Genomic DNA, 11,431 nt, shown 5'->3' on the forward strand with positions numbered 1-11,431 from the left:
GAAGGAAGGAAGGAAGGAAGGAAGGAAGGAAGGAAGGAAGGAAGGAAGGAGAAAAACTCAGACATTTTGTAAATGTTTTATGAGTTTGGAGTCACATAATATTTGATAAATGATCTTGAGTAAAATGTACCATCTGGAGTCAAAATGCATGTCATTTAATAAGAAGATAAAGAACATTTGGACATCTTTGAAATATTTTTATAGAAGAAACAATCTTTTCATTGTAACAAATGATGCATAAAATCATTTCGCCAACTTATTTTTGTGCATAAAATATGAGATATTAAATGCAAAACATTTTCTTGGGTACTTTTCCTTTGTTGTTGCCAATGAAGACAAGATATAATTCTTTCCAGATTTTCATTAGCTTCATTCTGGTGTGTGTGTGTGTGTGTGTGTGTGTGCGTGCGCATGTGTTGTTATGTGTGTTTCTGTGTCTATGTTAGAAGACAAACTCCATGGGCTAACATTCTGCCATATTCACTCTCCTCTAAAACTGCACAAGTCAAATTTACTAAAATTATAGCACTTGGCATGAAGTCACTGAACTAATTATGTGGTATTTAATTGCAAAGCAGAACAGTATGTATTTACATGGCATCTATAAAGAGAATTTTAAGTGTATGTGAGCTTAAATTTTTGTGACTATATTCAAGTTAGTAACTCCACTTCAGAACAAGGACTTTGAATATTAATTCATTGCCCTCAGGTCCGCTAGCCACAGCTGTTTCTTTTACCAACACAGAGCCTATGATGCGGCCATTATTGTTTTATTCTGCTGAGATCTTTCACCAAACATTTGGAGTTACTCCTTGGAAACAAATGACACACTCAAACAGCTTTGAAATTGTTGAGCTGTCTTACCCTTGAGTATTGGCAAGAATTTCTTATAACTAATTCTTTGGAAATTTTATTGGGTTGACTTCTCAGCATAAAACTGTCATTTTCAAAGAAATGGATAGATTTTAGATAACACTCATAGTTCATTTTCTATCATAAGTTATGTATATCTACATTTAAACATTCCTATTTTTCCTGGGCCATAACTGTTAAATGTACAAGTGACTGATAGGTTTTCCTTTTTCTGAAACATTCTGATTTAGCCGTTTATTTATTTATTTATATATTTTTTTTTATTTTAGGGAAGGGTCCTAAATGGTGCTCAGGGTCTCACTACTAGATCAAACTCGTAGTGATCTGCCTGTTTACAGCCTTCCAAGAGTTGGGATTACTGGTGCACTCCACCACACCCAGTCTCACTTGCTGTCTCAGTGCACCCCAAGGGCTGGCCCGCAAGACAGACTGGGGGACCGAACACCCGGCTATTTAATCCACTGAGCTCTTTGACCAGCCCTCTGATCTAGCCTTTTAAATACAACAGTTGGAGATTTTTAAAAATTTATTTTAAAGAGGTAAAACAAGCAAGGAAACAAAAAAGAAGAAGAAGAACAAAGACCAAAACAATGCAACATAAAACAATGCAAATGGTACAGAATTTCAAAACAAGAATAGAAACAAATATAACATTTGTTGTTGTATTATGTATTGTAATCATCAAATTCGTTGCTCCGATGAGCAGATATAGGTATTCACAACTAATCAAACAATTGAACATTAACTCTTTTGTTAATAAACCTTAATTTTTTTCAATGTCCTTTTTCAGTTTTGAATTTACTGTAAAGAGTATAGTAATAGTAGATAAGACACTAGAGATGGTGCACACTTAAAAGAACAAGATGAGAGGTGTCCATCTATGGTTATTACACTGCACATCGCTGTCCTCAATGTAGTTGTTCATATCATACATATTAGCGTATAGAGTTGCTCAAAGTAAACACTTTAAATATTAAACTAAATGTACATATGTAAATGTAATTATACTTAAAGTTATTTGGGTTTAATGAGATCAGACAAGTGAGGCAGGGGACCATAAAAATTGCCTTTGCCAAAAGCAGCAAGTTATATTATGTGCGTGTACTCACTCCCAGGGTGATTGTACACTGTGTGCACTGCTGACATGTAGTGACAAAAGAGAAAAGAGGGTTTTGAACTGTTGAGAGGAAAGATCACATGAGGACAGGAGAAGACAAAAGTCTGAAAGATAAGAAGAGGAGGAGCCTTAGGAGAAACCAAGCTTATATTGGATTTCCTACTCTGCAGGATGGCGAGAAGATAAATTTTTTTGTGATTTTTTTATTGTAATATTGGGAAATGTGTTGGAGAAGCATATTCAACTATAAATTTCAAAAGTGCTGATAATCAAGCATAAGTTGTTTGGAATTAAAGATTGGAAGGAAAAAGCAGAAGCAACCACAAAGTAATTTGAGTACTTGACTAAGGAGCAAAATGCTGCATATAAAAGGAAGAGAAGTCCTACAGATATTGGGCATAAAAGAGAGATGGTGCGGGCTGTCATTAGATTTTCCTCAGAAGGGTGACTGAGCAGTAATGCTTATATAAATGAGTGAGGGATCAGATATGGTAGTACTAAAAGCAAGACAACATCCCACATATGAAATCCATAACTAAATGTACATATGTAAATCTAATTATACTTAAAGTTATTTGGGTTTAATGAGATCAGACAAGTGAGGCAGGGGACCATAAAAATTGCCTTTCCCAAAGCTAAAGCTGTGAGACTCAAACCTGCAAATCACCGGGGCCCTGTGCCTGTCTCCAGTGCTGATCTGCTGTTGTAACCGAGGTCTAACCAGGCCTACCTCTCACTCCTTCCTGAGTCAGCCCGCCCCAGGACCCATCTAAACTGCCCTCCAGCAGCAATCCCCAACTCCAGCGGGCCAGACAGGACTTCCACACCAATGTGGTCTCCCAGGACCCTGACACAGTGGTCAAGTTCATGGGTGCTGAAGCTGCCCAATTAGTGTGGCCGGATCTGGGGCTGGCATTGAAATGATGTTTGGCAGCTTGATCATTGGCTATGCCAGGAATCTGTCTCTTAAACAGCAGCTCTTCTCCAACACCATCCTGTGCTTTATCCTGTCCGAGGCCATGAAGCTCTTCTGATGGTCACCTTCCTCATCCTCATCCTCTTCACCATGTGAGCACTGTGGAATGCCCACATTGCCTGGTGCTGGACCCAAGCTGTATCATTAAAGAACATTTCTCTTAAAAAAAATGCCTTTCCCTTCCTGCTCTAGCTCCCTCTGGCACTCTATCCCTGAGCCACTACCTTTACCCGTCTTCTTAATGCTTGCCAAATCTTCTCCCTGTGTAGGGCTTAAGTAAACATTCCATTTAGGAGGCTTCAAACCTTACATGACATTAAACCTTTAGTGGGGTAATAATGGACAGAATAAAATGCAGGAATACCTCAAGTCATGAATGCCTCTGTCTACAAACAACTTGGTTCACAGAAGCACTGGGGAAAATTTTGTTTTGTTTGCAAACTCTGTACCAGCTGACAAACACAACCATGGCCATCTTTTCTACACAAACACTAATGGGGCCATCTTTGCCAAAACTGTAAAATTAGTTACATCTGTATACTGAGGTAGCACTCCGTTATGTTACTACTAGCATCTTATTAAAGGCTTTTGAAAAGTTTTGAAACAGAATAAATACGTTAAAGAATGCAGGATGATATCAACTGTTGATGATAGAGTTGAGTATCTTCTTGGAAGACAATAGAAACAGGTACAAATATTTCCAGCATTGAATGAGAGAGACAAATATTTCAGCTCCATGTTTGTTGTGAGATGGACACTTTCTTACTCACTTGCTGATTGTTAGGGCAAAATAACTGACACCTACAGGGAGAGTTGTTCTTGGATTCATAGTTTCAGTTCAGGGTCAGTTAGCTGTCAGACAGAGATTTTTTTGGAAGAAGAGCTGGTGAAAGATAGCTGCTCAATTCCTGGATGTCAGAAAGTGCAGAGAGAAAGGAAGAGCAGGGATGCTGAGCCACTTTTCCAAGTGATGCCCAAGAGACCTACCTCCATCCAGGTCCACCTCCTAAGTGCACATTCAGCTCCTGTGCTCATCAACGGATGGACACACCAGTGCACATATCATTCTTGTGACCCAATTCTCCTCCAAAAACATAAGCATTGGGAGGAACATTTCAGGTGTAAATCCAGCAGACACAGCAATGGGGAGCCTACTTCTTGTAGGTTCCTGGTAGCGGGGACACAATATTTACGTAATCATTAAACAGCAAACATACCTTCTTAACTTTCACACTGAAAAAGTAGTTCATGGGAAATTTATACCAACCAATATTAACAATTGAAGATAGTATCAACTTGAACAAGTTGGTCCATGACACTAACAGTGTATCTGATGGAAAATATTGGCAACTATTAGAGAAGAATCCAAATGTTAATTTCCTCAGCTTGCATAGAGAAAAGTTGAGATAGTCTTGTAGAGGTGTTCCAACTAGAAATCATACTATGAGGTTTCTGTTTTCCAAAGTTTATGAAGATAAGATATTTAGAGAATGAGATGATGCTCTAAAGATATAGAAAATGAAGATTGTTGTGTAAAACATACTAAAGGATCTACCATGAGAGATTCAATGTAAGTTGTTTAAGTTTCCTATATCAAAAGGGATGGAGATGTGCTAGTAGACACATAAAGAAAACAATAAGAAATATTTAAAATGAGTGTTTCTAGACTGTCAGATGAGGATAGAGAGGATAGGGTCTTTCTATTATTATTTTGATTGGGATTTTTTCCTAGTTATTTGATTTTCACCAAATTAACGGATCATTTAGATACAAACTCAGATTTAATATTTTCACTGATTGTAAAACTAAGCACCGAAAAGGAACAAAATATAACTTAATTGTTTAGGATGGGCTACTACACTGTAATAATAAATACCACAAATTTCACTGGCTTAATATGGAACAAAAATTTTCCTGTACCACTCAGAAGGGTAAACCTGCCCTAAGCAACCCTCTAGAGAACCCAGCAAAATGGCAGGCTCACTACCATCTGGAGCTTGGAAAGTGCTAGTTCCCTCCCTGACCTCAGTTGTGGGAAAGAAAGCCTTATTCCTTTGTTATGTAATGCTTTGGCCTAGATCTGACACTTAGCTTTCAGTTTAAAAAAATAGAATAAATTATGTATTAATGTATGTATGCATGTATGCATTTTTGTGGGTACGAAGGATTTAACCCTTGGCCTTTTCACTCAGCTACACCCTGAGCCCCTTTTATTTTTCTTTTGAGATAGGTTCTCTCTAAGTTGCCCATACACATCTGGAATTTGCAATCGTGTATTTCATTCTTTCAAAATGCTGAGATTGTAGGCATCCCCCACTATGTCAGTCAGAATTTGCCTCATGGTGTTTTTCTTTAAAGAGAGTGGAAAGGTTTAAACCTTCTATAAGTGTGTTAAAGAGATAACAATAGTGTAGATAAACTCTAGAAATTTCCATTAAACTAAATACATATGCACTTAAGACTTTGGATGGGTACGTGTGTTTCTGAGTCTGCATTCACCACGCTGGTCTAAGATGTGGAGCCAGGTATTATTTTAATCCCTCAGTGACTCAAGTAATTTTCTGTTCTTCCTAACTCTATAAAGACTTCCTAACTCTATAAGGACTCTGTATAGGCTTTTAGTTCATAGAAGTAGCTCATTTTATATAGAAATAACATTTGCTCCATCTCTTAATGAAGTATTGCTATGCCTCAATCTGGCTAAAATTGCAGTTTATACTCTTAGTAATCAAAAGCGTTGTTATGTTGTTAATACAAGCAAGAGGGCAGAGAACAGAATATAATGTGTGGCCTTTTCCCTAGTGGAAACAAACCCAGATAGATGGACACACTTTCAGCTATTTTTTTTTTAAAGACTATCCTCCTAGTCATTTTACTGTTCTGTTCCAGGACATTTTCAACCGCATATACTTTTAACAACTCAGACCACTAGTCTCTTTCTTCCCTTGAATTTTGTTTATTCAGCAGAATATCACAAAGAAAGTGATTTTTTTTCAAAAGCTGAGAGCTACATATAAAATTTAAGAAAACATATCTGTGATTTTATAAATTCCATGTTAGATTTGCTGAAAAATTTAAGTGCTGTAGTGTGCTTATGTAATATTTTCTTCCTTTTCCAAATATAGAAATAGTCTCAGAAAGACATTTCTCTGGCTTAGATGAAAAAAACCACACTTTTTAAATATTAATTTTACTGAGAAAGAAATAGCATTGAGATAGTTTCAAAACAGGTTAGTAGGACAGTTACAATAATTAATACATTGTATATTGTTGTCTTCATTGTAGTTATTCATAGCACAAGATGCAGATATGAGATCTTGTCTAAACACTATTAATACATATCTTTCTTCTCATTGAGCTAAGAGAAAGTAGCTGTACATCTATCCTAACTTTTTTGTATATACAGATAAATATATATATATATTTTTTTCACTACAAAATAGTCCTTCATATATGTCCCCCTTTTTGTTTACTTTTGTCAGAGATGGGTATTCCATCACCATTTAAATATTGTAGGTGAGTGAATTCAGCAAAGTAATCCAATATGGTCCAATAGCCCATAATAGTAATGGGTTTTCTGCAGGACTGGCAATGTCATAAGTTGTTGACTTGAGCCTTTTTCAGTTCAACATACTAATATGGCTTTACTTTTTATACCTCATTTTTATACTTTTATGCTGGATCTTTAAGACCAAGATGAAGCAAGACCTATATAACAAGAAATGTAACTTTTTTATGTGACAAGTTCAGTCAAATCCCCTCAGGGTTTACCCTGAAACCCTGTACCACAGTTTATGGATTCTTTGTCAGTGTCACCCATGTGGATGAGTAATGGCCATTGCTCGACCTGAGAGAATGTTTTCTCTCCATGTGACTCTCCTAAGTCACACTCTACATCATCAATCACTTTCCTCTGTGGCCCCATAATTTCCTTGATTAGAAAATCTGGGACACCACTAAGATACTGCATGTTAAAGTGCAGGTTCTTTTATGTCCTGAGTCCTCATTGACCTTGAAGAGCTAGGGCCAAAATATTTGCTATCCTTGTAGCTCTTCTTTTTCTCTAATTTTTCGGTCTGCAAACTTAAGCTGTAGTTTTGGTAAATATGATGTATTATTTACTAAATCACAAGTTACTTACAGCATGTACAATGCTTCAGATAATATAGAAAATAGCATTCAAAGAGACACAAGAATTTTAAACACACACAGTATTTTAATAATTAATTACTAAGGGCATATATGTAGTGTGATTGAAAATTATGGTGAATATTTACATTATAAAAATTTTCATAACAAAAGACATATTTCTTTTAATTCCTTTTAAAATAGTCCTCTTTTCCTCAAACACATTTATCTCATGGTTCCTACCATTTCCTGAAGCACTTCTGGAAGTCCTCTTTCATGAGTGTCTATACATTAATTTGATTTCCCTAATCTATTCAAAACAATTTCATGGTCATTTTAACCTTAGGGAAGATCCCTCTAGTGGAGTGCCAACTGGTGGTCAACTTGACATTCCCAGCTGAACTGAACTAGCGTGTGTGGTGCTGGGTGTGGCAGGCCCACCTGAGGATTGCTGCCAGCAGCATGAGAGAGAGAACCGGAGAAGAGAAGCTGTTGGGAAGCTGTAGGGAGCTGTTGGTTTTCTTAGAGGAGCTTTTCATACTGGCTTTCCTGGTGACTTTGGCTGCTCTTGTCAGAGGAGGAGCTCAGCATCTCATTGTCACCGAGAGGGGCTGCAGTTCACAGTGGGGAGCTCTGGTCCTCTCCTTGAATATCACTTCCTGGCTCTGGAGCAGAAGATAGTGCACTGCTCAGCCTCCTAGAGAAGCTTGTTGCATTGGCTTTCCTGATGAAAACTCGGTTTTCCTCATCCTCAGGGGAGCTCAGGACCTCACTGCTGCTGAAGGTGGCCGTGGTACTTTTCTGGGACAGCTCTGGTTTCTGAGTGCTGCTTCCTGGTTCCAGTGCAGATCGCTCAGTCTGCTAGCACAGATCCTTCAACACACTGGCCCAGACATTCCAGCCCCTACCACTGACCTTTGAGTCTGCAGCTCAGATCAATGCAGCAAGCCTGCATGGGGCACTGACGCGGGCTCTGGGACTTCAGCTGGACTTTGGGAGGCACTGTTACGAGCTCTAGGTCTTCAGCTGGACTCCTGTAGGATATCAGGGCTCAGACCATCAGTGGAATTCTTTGGCCTGTAGTATGTGGACAGATTTCCTGCACCCGTATATATGATTGTTGGGTAGTTCATTATAAAACAATCTTACAAACTTTGTCCTAGTATATTACTCCCCCTGCAAAAACCTTACCCATGACAAGCTCAAATTTCACAGAGCCCAATCAGGCGAATGAGTTGAATGAGGACACACATAATGTGCGTGCAAGCCTGCCTCTCTGTTCAGGAGGCAGTCAATAGTAGCATTCATCATATTTATAATCGTACCAACACAGACAGCCTCTCAGGAAAGAGGATTTCCAAAATTGCTTTAGAATATGAAAGAATTGATTGGATGCCTATTTGAAGTGGAGATGAGTATTGGAGCAGATTAACAGCAATATGTAGTATTTCAGTAATCTCAACATTCACCATATATTTTGATCGTCCCTTATATACTTCGCTTGAAAATAATTTCCCAAACATTTTTAAACAATGATTTCTCATCCGAAGAGTTATAACACAGTAGGCAAAGGATTCTAAAGGGGACCAGGTAGGTATGTGGACTTGCGGGAGGCATTGTTATGAACTCTAAGTTTCAGCTGGAAAACCAGCCGCTACTTGAAACTGTATAATATATTTAAATTATTAGTATTATTCAGAAATTCCATCATAGTGCACTGATTATTTGTTCCCATTTTGCCAAAATAATCTCTGAGCACTTGCATCTGAGATTCCTGCTAAATTGTGGCCCCTTTTCCCTTTGACTGTGGTGACATATTTTGGCTTTACATCAATATTACTTTTTCTTGGCCAATCCCAGATTTTTCCAATTTCTCTACATTGGGCTTTTAAAACATCTTAAATTATACTCTTCCAGGTTTCAGGTTTTTTTCCCAGATCACATACATTCAAATTCACTCCCTTCTCTGGGCTTCATTCTAGTGAAGCTTTGGTCTTTTTTTCTCCAAATTATTTGTCCTTCATGGATTTTTTCCCCAGCTCTGCCATCCCCAATCTCAATCGCCCTCTCAGTGAGCCCCAGGGGTGGGCCCAGCACACCAGGGGATCGGACCCCTGCTGCCGTACTCTGCTGAAGCAGGCACTTTAGTTCGCAAAGCTACCTGGACAGCCCTCATTTTATTTTATTTTTTTCCATAATTTTATTGACAAACAAATAGCAATGAGACAGTTTCCAACCAAATTGGTAGGACAGTTTCAATAATTAACACATTGCATACACTCTTCCTAGTGGTTAATTGCTGTACAAGATGAAGACATGATATCCTATTTAGAAATGCCATTAGAACAAATCCCTCTATTCATTAAGAGAATGCAACTATATATCTATCCTAACCACTTTGAATACACAGATACAAAAAGGACATTCATCGGTATCCCCCATTTTTCTAAGTTCCGTTATTGAATATTATAGGTGTGCAAACTCAGCAAAATAGTCTAAAAGAGTCCAGTAGCCCATAATAGTATTGGGTCTTCCGCTTGACTGGCAATGTCAGGATAGATATACAGCTACTTTCTCTTAATTCAATGAATAGAAAGATTTGTACAAATAGTATGGACAAGATATCATGTCTGTATCTTGTACTATGAATAATCACTAAGAAGACAATAATATGCAATGTACTAATAATTGAAACTGTCCTACTAATTGGTTTTGAAACTGTCTTATTGCTATTTGTTTCTCAATAAAATTATTTTAAAAAAAAGAAATTGTTGACCTGAGTTTATTTATTTTACTGTTCAACTTCAACCTCCAAGGTCATTCGCTCCATTCCTTTAACCTCAGCTTTCCTTGAATCTTTGCTCCTCCATTGTAACAAAACAAAATCCTCAATTTCGATCAGTTCAATCATTCATTTTTCTCATTTCTGTATTTGTAAAATAGTCTGATAGGACAAGAAAAATCCATATGACTCTGTGTATTGAATTGGCAAATAAAAATAATTTCCAATGTGCCATTTAATTAATAATTTTACATGTCAAATGATAAAAGTAGAGTATCATTATCTCTTTTAATACTCACAACAACTTCATAAGTTAGTTGATATTGTTTCCAGTTTTACAGGTGAGAGAATCTCACAGTTAAGACATTAGACAAAGATCAAAGGGTTAGTAAGTGACATAGTTCGAATCTGAAACTACATGTCCTCTCCAGAACAATTCATAACCTTCTACCATAACTATTTAAATGTATTTTCTGCTGGTCTTTTGTTGTTTTTCTTAACACTTTTCTTTTTAATTTAATGTTTATTTATATTTTTACTTTGTAATGTATATTGATATCAATTGTGGGAAATCCCTGCAAGTGTGTAATGTATCTTAACTCTTTTTCTGTCCTCTTCTTCTCTTCCTTTCCCCTTACTCCATTTCTTGGCTTTCTGTTCTTTTCCCTTAGATTCTATAGTATTCTGTTGCTCATCCTATTTTTCCCTTTGTACTAATTTAACATATATACATTCTCCATTTCTAAATTGTATTAACTTTGAAACAATGCCTCTTTAAGTTTTGCATTCCCCCTTGTCAATGCAGGATCCTTAGAAGGCAGCCCAATGTCCCAGTATAGAGCTGGATTAGCATATGGGAAAGTGGATTAAGCGTGTGATATTAGGATTGAGAGTGTGCAAAATGGAAGCCCCACCCTGAGCATGGGCGGTTCCAATCAGTAGGCTTGTAGCCTGGGTGGAATATAAAGCAATAGAAGAAAGGCTTGCTGGTGCTGCTGCTGCTGCTGCTGCTGCTGCTGCTGCTGCTGCTGCTGCTGCTGCTGCTGCTGCTGCTGCTGCTTCCTCTGCTTGCCCTGCCATAAACTCTTTCTCTTCTTCTGTACCTTGTTGCTATAACACTCTGTTTTGGAGGAAGACAATTATGGAATAAAACCACTATGAGTTCTGAGCTTAAATAAACCTTTCCTCCTTTGACTTGTGGATGTTCACATTTTGCCCCAGTTATGAAATAAGTAACTAATATAAGGACATTATGAAAATCTTTTTCTCTTTGTCCCTTGTTCCTGGTGTATAGCTCATAAGCTCCTAAATCCCATGAAGTGTTCTGAGTGATAGAAACATCTTCTTTTTCTAAATAGGCATCTCCTAGAATCTTCAGGGTGTCATCTGATTGCTAAGGGAAATACCTTTGTGATTAAAACTTAGAATGTCCTGTCCCTTTCTCTGATATCTAGGAAAAGAGGAGCTGAAGGTTGAGCTGACTATCACTGGTGAATGATGTAATCCATATAAAGAAGCCTCCATAAAAATGAAAAGAAATAAAAAATGGGGTTCA

General features: G+C 37.6%; 1 pseudogene; it reads left to right on the forward strand.

Moving 5' to 3' along the window:
• LOC101577345 overlaps nucleotides 1–3,062 on the forward strand; it is a 7,984-nt pseudogene extending 4,922 nt beyond the window's left edge.
• The last annotated feature ends 8,369 nt before the right edge of the window (nucleotides 3,063–11,431 follow it).

This window comes from Octodon degus, unplaced genomic scaffold (genome assembly GCF_000260255.1).
Source record: "Octodon degus isolate 3935 unplaced genomic scaffold, OctDeg1.0 scaffold00004, whole genome shotgun sequence".
Taxonomy (NCBI): domain Eukaryota; kingdom Metazoa; phylum Chordata; class Mammalia; order Rodentia; family Octodontidae; genus Octodon; species Octodon degus.